The sequence below is a fragment of the Vanacampus margaritifer genome, chromosome 1, assembly GCF_051991255.1.
Source record: "Vanacampus margaritifer isolate UIUO_Vmar chromosome 1, RoL_Vmar_1.0, whole genome shotgun sequence".
NCBI classification, from domain to species: Eukaryota; Metazoa; Chordata; class Actinopteri; order Syngnathiformes; family Syngnathidae; genus Vanacampus; species Vanacampus margaritifer.
Genome location: NC_135432.1, coordinates 10,107,861 through 10,122,863, shown reverse-complemented (window position 1 = coordinate 10,122,863; position 15,003 = coordinate 10,107,861). Strand labels below are relative to the sequence as shown.

At 41.9% G+C, this 15,003-nt stretch overlaps 1 long non-coding RNA gene across 6 annotated transcripts in view; it reads left to right on the top strand.

Annotated features, from left to right (window-relative positions):
• LOC144057484 (uncharacterized) overlaps positions 1-15,003 on the top strand; it is a 196,315-nt gene that overhangs the window by 456 nt on the left and 180,856 nt on the right. The gene's annotated exons all lie outside the window — the stretch shown is intronic.

The window sequence follows — 15,003 nt, the reverse complement described above, 5'->3', positions numbered from 1 at the left end:
CAAATAATGTTTAGTGATGAAATTTCGTTACGTGCCTCATACTTTTGAGTAATTAGCTCATGTTTAGTATGTTTTACAACTTCTGTGTTTGTTTATAGCCATGTGCACAGCTAACATAGTGTATGTTCATGTGAATTAGTAATGTTGCAGCCCACTTACTTATCCTATCAATGTGTGCTATTAAGTAATGCAATACTGTATTTGTGTTTATTAGGAGTCAAGTATTCACACTCATACGCTGTATTGTTTTTCTGTTTATTGCAGAACCACACATTTAACCAAACATACATTGAATCACACATTCACCATTCACACTTCCACACACATAGATGATCAGACCATGCATACACAGGACTTCAGGATTTCAAACATCCATAGTTCGCCACAGTGCCTGCATCATAGCAGCCCATGCCTGTATGCCTGTACACTATAGTGCACCTACTGTAACAGCCTCTTGCTGATGTTCCTGGATTAAAGCGGCCAATCCACATATTCGCTCCACTGTTCCTTTGTATTTTGACCGACACCCCGAGGGCGAAAAGAGAAATACTCCAATTGAATCAAACCTATACTGTCCAAACTTAGCCTCTCCAACAGAGGAAGTTCTGCAGGACAAAGGTCATGTGTTCACTGGATCAGGAGTGAGAGTGGAGACTATCAGAAGAGTTTTGGATTTATTGAAGTACGGTGAGGATTATTGAATGCATAGAGAATTGTCGTATAGTAATCAAGGCAAGGAAATGAAGGCATGGATTTATATTATGGAACCAGCAAAGGAAAGTAATGGCATCATATCATATTCATAATCATATTTTTAGATGAAAAAAAAGCTTGTCTTGTAATATGTGCTAAATGTTGTCAACTGTCAGATGTGATTCCAAGATAATTCTAAAGATTTGTGAAGACAGGGACTGTATGTATGGGAACCATTGTTAAGTCACAAATCCATCCATCCATTATCTAGTGCTTAAGCCGAGGTTGGGTCGCAAAGGCAGCAGCTTTAGCAAGGCAGCAGCTTTAGCAAGGCAGCAGCTTTAGCAAGGCAGCAGCTTTGGCAAGGCAGCAGCTTTAGCAAGGAAGCCCAGACTTCCCTCTCCCCAGCCACTTCAATCAACTCTTCCGGCGGGATCCTAAGGCGTTCCAAGGCCAGCCGAGAGACATATTCTCTCCAGTGTGTCTTGGGTCGTCCCCGGGGCCTCCTGCTGGTGGGACATGCCCGGAACACCTCTCCAGGGAGGCGTCCAGGAGGCATCCAAACCAGATGCCCGAGCTACCTCAACGCGGAGGAGTAGGGGGTCAACCTTGAGTCCCTCCCGGATGACCGAGGTTCTCATTCTATCTCTAATGGAGAGCTCGGACACCCTGCAGAGGAAACTCATTTTGGCCGTTTGTATCCGGGATCTTGTTCTTTCGGTCACAACCCTCAGCTTGTGACCATAGGTGAGGGTAGGAATGTAGATCGACCAGTAAATTGAGAGCTTCGCCTTTTGTCTCAGCTCCTTCTTCACCACAATGGACCAATACATAGTCTGCATCACTGCAGATGCTGCAGCAACCCGCCTGTCGATCTCCCGCTTCCTCCTGCCCTCACTTGTGAACAAGATATGTTAAATCCTCCACTTGGGGCAGGATCCACCACCCTTTTCCGACTGAGGACCATGGTCTCGGATTTGAAAAACACACTGATCCTCCTGAATCCAAGATTCGACTTTCCGACGGACCCTCCTCTCCAGCACCCCTGAATAGACGTTACCAGGGAGGCTGAGGAGAGTGATCCCTTTATAGTGTATATCTTTAGAATACACCCTCCGGTCCCCCTTCTTAAAAAATGGGACCACCACCCCGGTCTGCCAATCCAAAGCCACTGTCCTCGATGTCCATGCGACGTTGTAGAGGAGTGTTAACCGCGACAGCCCCACAACATCCAGAGCCCTTAGGAACTTCGGACGGATCTCATCCACCCCCGCCACCAGAGCTTTTCAACCACCTCAGTGACTTCGACCCCAGAGATAGGAGAGCCCACCTAAGAGTCCCCAGACTCTGCTTCCTCAAAAGAAGGCGTGTCGGTGGAACAGAGGAGGTCTTCGAAGTATTCTCCCCACCGATTCACGACGTCCCGAGTCGAGGTCAGTAGCAGCTCATCTCCACTATACACAGTGTTAATCGTGCACTGCTTTTCTCTCCTGAGACGCCGGATGGTGGACCAGAATTTCCCTGAAGCCGTCCAGAAGTCGTTTTCCATGGCCTCGCTGAACTTCTCCCATGCCCGAGTTATTTCCTCAGCTACCGCCAAAGCTGCATTCCGCTTGGCCAGCCGATAATTGTCAGTGTTCTCCGCAGTCCCACAGGACAAAAAGGCCCAATAGGACTCCTTCTTCAGCTTGACGGCATCCCTCCAGCGGTTTCGGGGATTGCCGTCACGACAGGCACCGACCACCTTACGGCTACAGCTCTGTTCAGCCGCCTTAATAGAGGCGCGGAACATGGCCCAATCAGACTCAATGTCCCCTACCTCTCCGGGACAAGGGAGAAGTTCTGCCTTAGGCGGGTGTTGAAATTCTTACTGACAGGGGTTCTTCCAGACGATCCCAGCAGACCCTCACAATAGGTTTGGGTCTGCCAGGTCGGACTGGCATCTTCCCCCTTCATCTGAGCCAACACACCACAACGGGGTGATCAGTTGACTGCTTCGTCCCTTTCTTCACCCGAGTGTCCAACACATGCAGCTGCAAATCTGATAACACAACTACAAAGTCGGATCATCGAATTGTGGCCTAGGGTGTCCTTGCCAATTGCACATATTGACACTCCTATGTTTGAACATTGTGTTTGTTATGGACAATCCGTGACGAGCACAGAAGTCCAATCACAGAACACCGCTCTGGTTCTGATTAGGGGGGCCATTCCTCCCAATCATGCCCCTCCAGGCCTCATGTCATTTCCCACGTGAGCGTTTAAGTCCCCCGGCAGAACGAGGGAGTCCCCAGAGCTCCGTTCTCCAGCACACCGTCCAAGGACTCCAAAAAGGTTGGGTACTCTGAGCTGCTGTTCAGTGCATAGGCACAAACAACAGTTAGGACCCGTCCCCCGCCCCAGAAGGCAGAGGGAGGCTACCCTCTCGTCTACTGGGATAAATCCCAACGTACAGGTGCCAAGCCGGGGGGCAATAAGTATGCCCACAACCTGCTCTGCGCCTCTCACCGTGGGCAACTCCAGAGTGGAAGAAGTCCAACCCCTCTCGAGAGGATTGGTACCAGAACCCAAGCTGTGTGTGGAGTCGAGTCCGACTATGTTAAGTTGGAACTTCTCGACCTCACACACCAGCTTGTGCTCCTTCCCTGCCAGAGAGGTGACTTTCCATGTCCCAAGAGTTAGCTTCCATAGCTGGGGGTCGGACCGCCAACTCCCCCGCCTTTGGCTGCCGTTCAGCTCACTGCGCACCCGACCCCTTTGGCCCCCTCCCACAGGTGGTGAGCCCATGGGAAGGGGGACCCACGTTACTTTTTTTGGGCTGTGCCCGGCCTGGCCCCATGGATACAGGCCCGGTCACCAGACGCTCGCCGTCAAGCCCCACCACCAGGCCTTGCTCCAGAGGGGGGCCTCGGTCACCCGCGTCCAAGCAAGAGAAAACTAAATCCATTTATTTTTCTCATTATAAGGGGTCTTTTGAGCTATGCTTTGTCTGGTCCCAGACAGCATAGCTCCTAGGATCATTGGGACACGCAAACCCTTCCACCACGATAAGGTGACGATAAGTTACAAAACGTGTGATTCAAATGAACTACAAAGTATGAGACTTAATTTGTTTTTTTCAGTGAAAAGGTTAACTGTTTTAAAATCATCTAAAAATTGATTTTGTATTTGAAAGTTTTGGTTACCACTGTTATTGATTATAAACCAAAGAAACCAGCTAAATTAACATTTCCCTGCCATTGCCAAAACTGCCGTGACATGGCCAAATGGACTGCACAAATGTTTTAAATAACATTCAATAATTTGCATTTTTATGCAATACAAAGGAGTGTATCATAAACAAAACAAACAAAAAATATTAAATTATTTGTTCATGCTTTGGCACGCAGCTCCTCATGACTGCTTCTGCTAGCACAATTTATGCATACTTAAAATCTGTAAAACACATTATGAACTCAAAGGGGCTAAACTAGAAAATATGAGAAGATTCATCTTGCATTTGATCTTTTTGTGGCTGTGGTGCCAAGGAAATTGATCAAAAAACAAGAACATGCATGATGGATGCATAACTCTCATTCACCTACTGATGACGCAGCATTAGGAGCAACTGGCTGTTAAAAATACTTAAAATTTTGTTTTTCAGTCTTTGCATATTCATTAAATATACACTATGAGTACTGGTACCTCAACTATTATAATCATCCTCATCTGCTTTGAGTGGCCATGAGAGCTGCCCTGTGCCTGAAAAATTAAGATGTGCCAGTTTTTCTGCCCATCGGCATTGCAATGTTCAGACTTTTTGTTCTCTCCTTTTTCTTTACGCTGTCTCTGGCTTATGTAATGATGACCGTCAAGGATGTCGTGTATTCATTGCAGCCTGTTCATTTTTCTGTTTGAAATCCTGTTATTGACGTGACACAAAAACTGTCCGAACAGGTCATGGTGAGGAGTGGGTACGTATAGGTTTAGGAAAAATTCATCAGATCTTCAGTTGGATTGGAACATTTTTATAAATGTACAGGAAATGTGCTTGAGCTCCTAAGATTTGGAGAAGGTGTGTCTCAAGGAATGGAAAGGGTTAAAATGTAAAAACAGAATCAAGACACAGTCAGAACATCAACAGCTTATACGCGGATGTCATTTCTTTCAGGAATGAAGAACAGAAGGTATCTTGTTTCATTTTCCATGTTTGATGTACTTGACATCAAACAGTAAGCTTAATATGGTATTACAGACTGTGTAAGCTTCCACTCAAGCTTCACAAAAAGAAATAAAGTAACATGGCTGTTAGATGGTCTCAGACTGTCTGAAGCCAGTGTAATTCGTTTCAGTTTCCTTGGCGGACAGATGCTGTGAAAGTTCCACATTTACTTTACAAGCTGTGTTTCACTGTCTGTACAACTCTTAGTTGAAAACACCATTTTCCGAAACAATCTAATAATTCACACATCTCAGAACTCTATGTTCAGAGATGCCACTGAGCCTCAATATCTTAAATATCTTAATGCCTCAAATAAATGGAGACACAAGGCTTTGTTTTTTTTTTTAGAGACCGCAAGTGCGCTTGGGCATAAAAACTGGCGCATCTTCTGAATTTTTCTCAGTCCTGTTACTACGTCCCCTCCAGCCTCACGATCCATAAAGTGACGGCAAACTAACATTACATGCGGTACATTCGGTCGCGGTATGGTTATATCTATGTGTGTTTGTGTGTGTGTGTGTGTATATATATATATATATATATATATATATATATATATATATATATATATATATATATATATATATAAAATATTTTTTCTCGAAAACTTCTTAGGTGGTTGCCACTTGACAGTTTACGTGGGCAACCCGCTCAAGTATTAACATGGTGTGGGAAACACTGTTCTCATCTGTCGAACTATGTTTCTAATTTTGAACATGGTGTTGACCTTAGAAGCTCCTGCATGTGAATCATTGACCTGTGTTGTAGGCTGCAATGCAATTGTCAGACATTTTCCATGTATTTGCAGTGTTGCACTAATACTCAACAGACACTTTCAACTTTCAAGGGCCTATTGGTTTTGCCGCAGTAGGAAATCTAAAATCAAAATAGAGACACACACAAATCAAGTCGCGTAATCATTGCCATGGGTGATGAAACTGCTTTGCTGATAAAAATGTTATTTCAAAAGTTGTATAAACCATGATTTTTCAAAAGTTTTCAGTTCAAGATTTTTCGTCAACAACAAACTTGATTTATCGGTGTACAACAGTGAATAATAAAACAAACGTGAGTCCAAAAGCATTCGGCCAAATAAGCGTGTTTGCTTGACGTTGAAAAGGCTTGTACATAATTTACTTACAGTATATTTGGGCAAAAAAGGTGGCTGAAGACAAGAGGTAAATGTCCTTAGATAACTCTAAAAGGAACTTGTTACACCAATTTAAAAAAATTGCTACTTAAATGCTGTTAATTTCCATGCACACATTCTGGATTAATTTTGACTGTATTAAATTAGCAACTATATATCTCAAAATCTATTAACAGCCCCTGAGATTAATAAAAGACTGATTAAATTTTAAAACACAAACTTAATAGCAGCTGTATAAAATGACATTTTTGAATATTATTGTTTATATATATTCTGTTTAACTTAAAAAAAGTAATCCGATTTGACATTTAGGGTATTGTGACACATGAGAGTGTGGTGTAGGACCTACAGTAAGTGCAGTTCCACTGCAATAATTAAAATTTACTTTTAACAATTTTGACACGTTCAGTGACAAACGGGTGACATGCATTTAACTTCACAACCCAGATACACTTCAAAAGCTGGATGCAGAGTAGTTGAATTCACATTTCATCTGGATAGCCTTTGAAGATTGGGAATTGGTTTAAGGACTGAGTCATGAAAAACTCCCAATCCACAGGATGTCTGTAATTGACAGATATCATGCCAGGGAATCTGACTCTTTGTTGTTGTAGCAGAACCCCATTTAATCACAATCACAGGCACAACTTGAGATTGGAAGCAAAAGACTGGTAGAATGATGGAGCAAGACGGTCAGGGCCGACAGAGTCAGCGACAGATCATCAATCTACAGAGAAGTGTTGGCAAACCTTGCATGGATGCCCATTGAACAATCTGGCAATGAGGGAGTCATCCACAGAGCCTTAAATAGAAGGCCGTCACCACTTCTGCCAGTCAGTGAGATGGTCGTTGTGAACTGTGACGGACTGTAACAAAATCCCCCCAGCAAGCAACAGCTCCTAGTGCCCCAAAACATCTAATACTGAAATAGGTGAGGGGGAGTGGTCTACCTCTTCCTCTTCAACAACAGGGAGTGTGTCATCAATAACCAAGGACGACTGTCCTTTTCCCCCCATTGTCTTCCGAGATTAAGGCCAAACGGGGGGTGGCAGACTCGCAGGGGCCTTGCTGAAGGTTACTCAGGGTGGCGATGAGCAGTGCGGCGGCGATTAATTGTGGAATACTGCTCAGCCGAGTGGAGACAGGACGGTCCTGGCTGGCTTGTGACCTGGTTTGATGACTGGTAGAAGCGGACGAAGGGCAGATGGCTTCTCAAGAGTGTGGAACAGAGGAGGCTGGAATCCTTAGACACAGTCATGGAAGGGTGACATCCCACTGGATGGGCTGGTCTCTTTTGATTTCTGCATGAATGGCAGCAGGTGGATAGATACACGGGTTTATTGTTCCTTCTAATGGGGGAGCATTGAGTTGTTCTGACGTTGATTACATGACTCGTGTAAAAATAAGTATTAAGTGATGCAGTTCATCTGTAAATAATTAACAAAACACACAGATGAGTTTGTGTGTTAAATCCATTGTTCAGGGCAATGTCGGTTGCTGGACTCTGACAACACAGCGATCTTTCTGTTGGCTTCTCTCTCAGCCTTTCATCCTTCATTTATGCTGTAGGCATTGATTTAATGTGACATCAAACCCAGCCACCGTCTTTTATTCGCTTGACTTTCATGAAAGCTAAGGTTCACAGGTACTCGAGTCGGCTAGGATGCAGGATTTACATCAAAAGGCAGCATTATCTATCGTATATGTCATGGAGATGTCCTTCAGGAAATGTGAAAAGGGGTGATTAAAAGCTGCAAGCATCACTGGCCAGTATGAAAGAACGACATTTACAAAGAGAATGGTCTTATTAGAAAATGGATGCTGCTGCATTTGGATATGAAAATGTTTGAACTTTAAAGGAGTACTGTTATGTTTATCTGATCTTTCTTCAATAAGAAATAGTGTCGAGAAAGTGAAAGTATCAAGAAATTTAAATATTGCCAAGGTCACAAAGAAAGCTTATGCAGATTCTTGAATTCTCCTCCAGATGTTTATTTTGACTTGTTGACAACTTAATGACTTTGTTTGTGTGCATTTCTTCATTAGGCTGTAAACTGGAACCAATCATATTGCTCCATTAATTTGCAAGTCTTTATTGGTGGATTGATTTTAATTAGACTTGCTTGATGGGAAGTTAATCTTCGTCAATTATGTAAGAGACAACAGAATAACAATGATGGAACCGTGCTCATTTATTCCTCTGCTGATGATTTGCTCAGCGCGTGGGATGGCAGACATTGTGGGCTGGCCTCTATCTGTCTTCAACAAAACCTACATTTGAATATTAACTACCTAAAAAAAATCTCTATTTAAAAAGTCTTTCTTCGGGAGCGGGGTTGCCTGCCCTGAACTATATGAAGTCTTTTAAGTGTGTCGCATCTCTTGGCCCAGTAATATATGTTGCCTCTTACCTCTTTTGAAGCAAGTTTCACCTTATCTGTGTTTGTGCTGGTTCCTTCTGAAAGTAGACAATTGTCATGATTACAAGTGTACAAGTCCCTCCATGTAACACTACTCACACTGACATGGCATAATAAAAACTACGAGATGGGAGATCATGGGACAAAGAGCACAACTCTCATCCTAAAGCAGTGATTCTCAAAATTCTACAATTACCACCTTAAAAAAATACTTTGCTTTTTTTTAAGGTGGGGTACTTATATTGTATATTGTGTATATTGTTTCTACTGTAAAATACATGTGCCTTGGTAGGTACACTTGCCTCAAAGGCATTAGGGCACCAGATTACCGTGGCATCACACAATGGAGGATTTGGACTTGGGAACGCTCTTCGAACCTGTGACCCAGGTTTCATTCGCCTTCACAAGGTGAGGGCTAGCCCGAGCCAATTCCCACAAGCTAAGCTCATGGACAGTCGCTCTTGTAGAAGCTCATGTCAGAATGAAGTGGATTGGCCAATGGTGATGTAATGGACCCAATGAATGTGTCCAACTCCTCCTCCACGTCCAGGCAGCAGGCCAGGCAGCATGAGCTCATATGTCCTTGGAAAAATAAATGGGCGAGGGGCATCTTTCATTCTTAAGTAGCCCCTTGACAAATGAAATGGGACTAAGACACTTTTTTTTTCATAATACTCCAGAGAATAAAAGCACTGTACTGCATTAACTCCACCAATCAGAGAAAGCAGCTGTACTATAATGAAATTAATGTCACATCAAATGAAGAAATCTTTTATTGGCTTTCTTTCCTTAGCTGAATGTACCGGTAGCTGTATGTATGTGAATGATACCATACAAACAAATGGTGGATAATTAAATTTGGTTGAACTTCAAACTCACATTTAATGGTAACTTCCACTGATAAACTGTGTAATTTATTTTAAATCAAATATTTGTTTAACTGTAAAGGTAATGAGTTAACACAGAACACAAAGGTATACAGTACTAGTAATTGATTAGGTTTTTAACGGGCCTGCATGTGTAAAAATATAATCTGTGAAACACTGACCTCTTGTGGCCAAAATTGACAACTACAACCCTGATGCTGTTCATTTGAAAATATGTTCCGTTTTTATTTATTTTTTTAAACCTGTGCTAAGAATACCCTCATAATTGTTTATCAAATTATCAGCTTCAAATATTTTCAAAATGTATGAATGGCCTGTCTAACAGATAATCTATCATCATTATCTCATTAAAAAAGGGGGGATGTCTATTATGTTTCACTCCTCTTGTTATTGCATTAAAAAAAATCTATCAAACAATATGATGGCTAATATTTATGTATGATCATTCATCTTCTGTTTTACTCTTTCACTCTTTTGAGATCCCCCCATGACCTTTCAAGGACAAACAGAGACACATTTAAGCAGGAACCATTGTGATGAGAACACAGACAGTTCTTCGGACATTTTCAAACTCACCAGTGAAAACCATCCGCACTTTTCCATAAAAGTACAAACATACATGACTTCTTCACAAACAATTCTTTATTTAGAAATCAGTCAACAACATAGGAGAAAAACACAGTAAGGAAATCATTGGCGTTCGTATGGGGAATGTACGCCCCCTTGAGGAGAGATTATAAGAGCCGTCAAATAATTTCAAAAGACATTTTGGAAATAAACGTTGAGGTGAAGTAAGCAACAGTAGCTCATTGTTGTTCGAAGAGCTCTGTAGACTGTTCGGAGCTAAGTTAATTAAAAACCTAATCTAATCAGCTAACCACCGTAGGCTGATGATTACGAATTGCAAATTGAGATGTTGTCCACTTTTCCCCCCGCTAAAATGATTTGATATTAAATAAATAAAAGTAAGTTAGTATTCTTGTAACAATGGCTGTGCGAGTGTGTAGGTCTAAAACTGAAATTGTACTGCAGTACTTAATGTGCATTTAAATGGGCCCTCTGGTTTAGTGTTTATTATCTACTGTTAGTATATAGTTGAATCAGTCTGGATGTTTATTTACAATCCACGCATGTTTTGTATTACAATTATTGTGTATACGGTATGATTGCAACATCAGGAGCATTTTAAAAACAGTTACTCAGGGTACTTACTCTGACCTTCATGTAATTATTTATTATTTTATGTGAATCTAATATTCCTAAGAAACAATACTCTTAATTGAGTACAATGTTAGCTATAGCATACTCACCACTGGTTAAAGACAAATACAGTACATAAATCCATCTGGGTAAAGTTAAAAAAAATAAAATAAAAAATAAATCCAGATTATGGTACAAGTGGAGAAACATCAGGAGAACAAGTAAATTACAGACTTTTGTTAAGTCACCCCTTAGAACAACTATATCCTTCACTAGAGGTGGTTTGTTTAAGGTAATAATAAAGTGCTACATTAAATGTGTAATAACAGTTTAAGGATCCAATCAATCACGGGTGTCCAGTGATGCATCGGGCACTGATGGAGGAGGAAAAAAGAGATCTGTCTTTATGGGTCATAGTTTTTCACCATATTAGACGGCAAATAATTGGTCGTTCATCAATAGCATTAAATGAGAGCCCACATGATTTATTGCCTTTAAAAATTGGACGGTGATGATGATGGAGCTCACACCTGTCATCACATTCTTTTCTCCCAGATATTTGTAAGTCCCCTGCGCACTCCCACCCTTACTTCTTCCCCACTTCTTGACTGTCTCTCAATTGCCTCCTCCCCTTTCACCTCTTTATTGTCACTCCCTTCCACACCTCACCCCACTTGTCTCCGCACTCCCCTCATGCCTCCTCAATCCCTTCTCGCCTCCTTGCACCTTCCTTCAACAGTCCACACGCAGCTCTGACATAAAGCGTGTCACCTTCTCGCTGCCTTTGAATTGTCTTTGAGTCCTCAATTGTCCCCTGACTTGCTCCAACAGCGATGCCATTCTTTCTGATTTAGGGCTCCAAAGCAAAATAAATAAATAAAATAAAATAAAAAATAACCAAGCAACCACTCATAAATTCAAATAAATAAATTTAAAGGCATAGTGTCTAATAATTAGCACCATCTAGTGGTGAACTAATAATTAATTTATTATAAAAAAACACTATTTATTTCAATAATATGCACAAAAAATATGTCCTATCACATCAACGTATATATTTTTAAAATATAATCGTAGGTCTAGTAATCATTAATTATATTAAATGGCTGTAGTCTCACCTTACAAGAGGCTGACATGTTTTGCCGCCATCTTCCTGCTACGGATGCCCAAAGCACAACTTTGTGAACATAGTTAGCCCTGCTTACAGCTAGTGTCCGACCCAATGGTTTGACTGCTGCTTACCTTCCACAGCTGGGGCCTGCAGATGGTCGTTACTTGATTTGACTAGCCGCTTTTGTTAGCCACTGTTAGATATTATTAACATTTTTAATACTTCATTTCATATATTAACCATTGTTATACATTGTTAACATTTTAATTCTTTATATTAACCTTGTCGAAATGTTTTGTGGACGTGGATAGCAAGTAGTGTTGAACTCAGTATAATTTGACCTTAAGCTGGGACATATTATTTGGTCGAGAAGTTCCTTCTCTGTGGGAAAACACATTTGGTCCTTGAGAACAGAATCTGTTTCGAACACGCACCCCTGACTCTGTTTTCGCCATCGCTCATGGAAAAGTACCCAGAGAGTATGTTTTGTCTACAAATGAAAGAGAGGCGGTCGGTTTTAACTATAAGAAGCCATTTTACACGCGGTAGAGGCACATTCGGCGCTCTGAATTCCACCTGTTAAGGGATGAATTGGAGACTGTCACGATGTCCAGAGATCTCTGTTAGATTAAAATCATTTTTGCAAAGGTGTTTTTTCTTACATTAAATCTGTCTTCAAGTTTTGGAACACGCAAAGAGGACAAATATTTTTTATTCCTCTTCACCACTCGATGCAGCATGTTGGCTAACTCCCACTAGCCATTGTTGTCAGCTGCTCCGGCAAACTCCAGCTCGCTCGGTTTTTCAGCGTCGCATGTTGGGGTTCTCCACGGCTGCCAAGATGCTCTAGCTTGGCAAGATGCTCGCGCCAAATATAAATGTTGGTAGTAGGCTTGCGAAGTTTGGCCTCTCTGAGTCACCGTAGTTTGCGTGTTTCAAAATGTATGCGCTTTGGCTGTGTTCTACTAGTTGGCGATACCTAGTGGTCGACTAAAAATATTTTAATAGCACCCTCTTGACCACACGACACCACTATTTGGAGGGTGTGGCGTCACAGATGGACGCACGGGGTTGCAATGCGGTCTCCAATTGCTGATGTCACATGCGTGGCTGAATACATAATCCGTAGGGGAGACTTGCAGTTTATCTGCATAAATGTACTTTTCATGCAGAGACACCAACAAGTCAATTTCTGCAATGTAAAGTATGTGTGTGCTTCCAGTGTGCTTCCACCGCTCAAATTCTAATAGCAATGAAGGCTCAACTGGCTGGGAGTCGGCAGTGCTCCATCCCACAACGCACAATTTATGCCCAATTCTACCTGTGAAAAATGCAGGAAAATACCAAAAGAAAACTCCGCCAACAACGTTAGACTTGCCTTGTGCATGAAAATAGGCCATTAAATTACCCCCGACCCCACTCTTAACTCACAATCCATCAAAATTTAGAACATACTCATAGAGTTTTATATAATTAGAGACCTTACAAATATTTACTCCCGCGACCCTTGTGAGAGTGAAGCGGTTCAGGAAATGGATGGATTGACAGATATTTACTTGGTTGTGTGATTTCGCACAGAGACAAAAAAAAAAAAAGAAGCCAGTTTACCGTAATAGGATTTCTTCAATGAGTGAGGAGTTTTTCCTCCCATCTTTAGTCTCCTCAAACTTGCTTCCTCGTCTCCTTACATGTCTCGTGCATCCTCATCTTCTCCCTTGCCTCCTCAAGCCTTCCTTTCACTTTTCACCATCTTCTCACCTCTTTATTCTTTGGCCTTTACTGTCTTCACATTGTCTCCTCACTCCCTTTTTTACCTGACCTCCTAACAGCATTTTCATCACTTCATCTTTCCTCACTTCCTCCTTCACCTCCTCACTGCCTTCTTTGCCTCCCTGTGCCCTCTTTGTTGCCCGGAAGCTCTTTTGCTTGTCTGACTTGTGTTCGTCTCTTCCCTCTCCCCTTCCTGAGTAATTGAAGTAATTTCCCACCTTGTCTATGATAAATGTGTCCCACTCTCCTGCCGTGCCCTTCTACGTAAACCGGCCTAATTAAAGAAAACATTCCATGATTGCCTATTTTTCCTGGAGCGTGACAACCTATTATTCTCCTCAGCACCTGATTAGAGAGTTATTATGCTTAGATTTAGATTGATTTAAGCGGGCAGCCTAATAAAAGACTACTTGAGCATGATTTAACGTGGGGGGACTGCAGGTTTCGAAGCCAGTCACCATGTGTAATTGTTATTACTGCTTCGTGATCAGAGCCGACTGGCGGGCAGAGTGGAGAAATTGAATTAGAAAATTAGAAGGTCACTCGCTATACAACAGGTGACATTTTGGGACATTCTTGCCACAATTGAGCTGTCAGGAGCAGCGGCAGATTTGTCTAGAACAATAAATCACATCCATCACCGCCAGCAGAAACTGACATATTTCTATCAAAGCAAGATTAATGTCTCCATCAGCAGTGGCTCACAATCAACAGCAAGAACCGAATGCAGAACGTGCCTATTGCATGTTTGTGTTGTGGGGTTGTGACCTGCTTTGATTATTGTATAGGTGGAAACCACAACAAGAAAAACTTGTCCTGGAGGTCACAGACGTGTGTCCGCGTATTCTAGACCAGCTGATGGACGTTCAACCACCATTCATTTACCACCCCGAGGCATGTGCATTGCTAACTAACATCCAAGCTGTGTCCCTGCTTGGATCGTATTAGCATATCGACTGCTCACTGACATGGCAGTGCAGCATTTTGATAAATGACATGATTAGAGCTCAAATGAGCAATTTGACACGGGCCACGCCACCAGAGCGCTGAGGTTTCGCCCGCTTTGTTGGGGCTGAGGGCGGTTGGGACGATTGGTGTTTGAATCAAGTTGGTCCATATTTGAAGTTTGCAAAGCAGCAGTGTCAGATCGGTATACTTTGACAATGCATTTTATACACTTAATTATTCACGACTGAGTCACTGTGTGAAGTGATGGACGTGTCTAGAGATGGAAACTTGACTCATGGAACATGCATCAATGTTAAAGGGATACTTGACTCATTGAGATATTTTCAACAGTAAGAATATAATATTTTGTCCATAATTAATGTGATAACTTCCTTATTTTTCATGAACAATTAATATCTTTAAAAACAAATTTTGCCACTTTCTGTCGACTAAAGATGACATCACCTGTGCTGGGGAAGTAGATATCGACCAATCACGGCTCACCAATTTTCTGGGTTTGGTTAGCCAACTGAGCCACAATTGGTCATTTGTTCAAGTATTTTATTTAAAATTGTAATTGAATTATATTTAAAAAGAAAAGAAAAAAGATTGGTAACACTAAT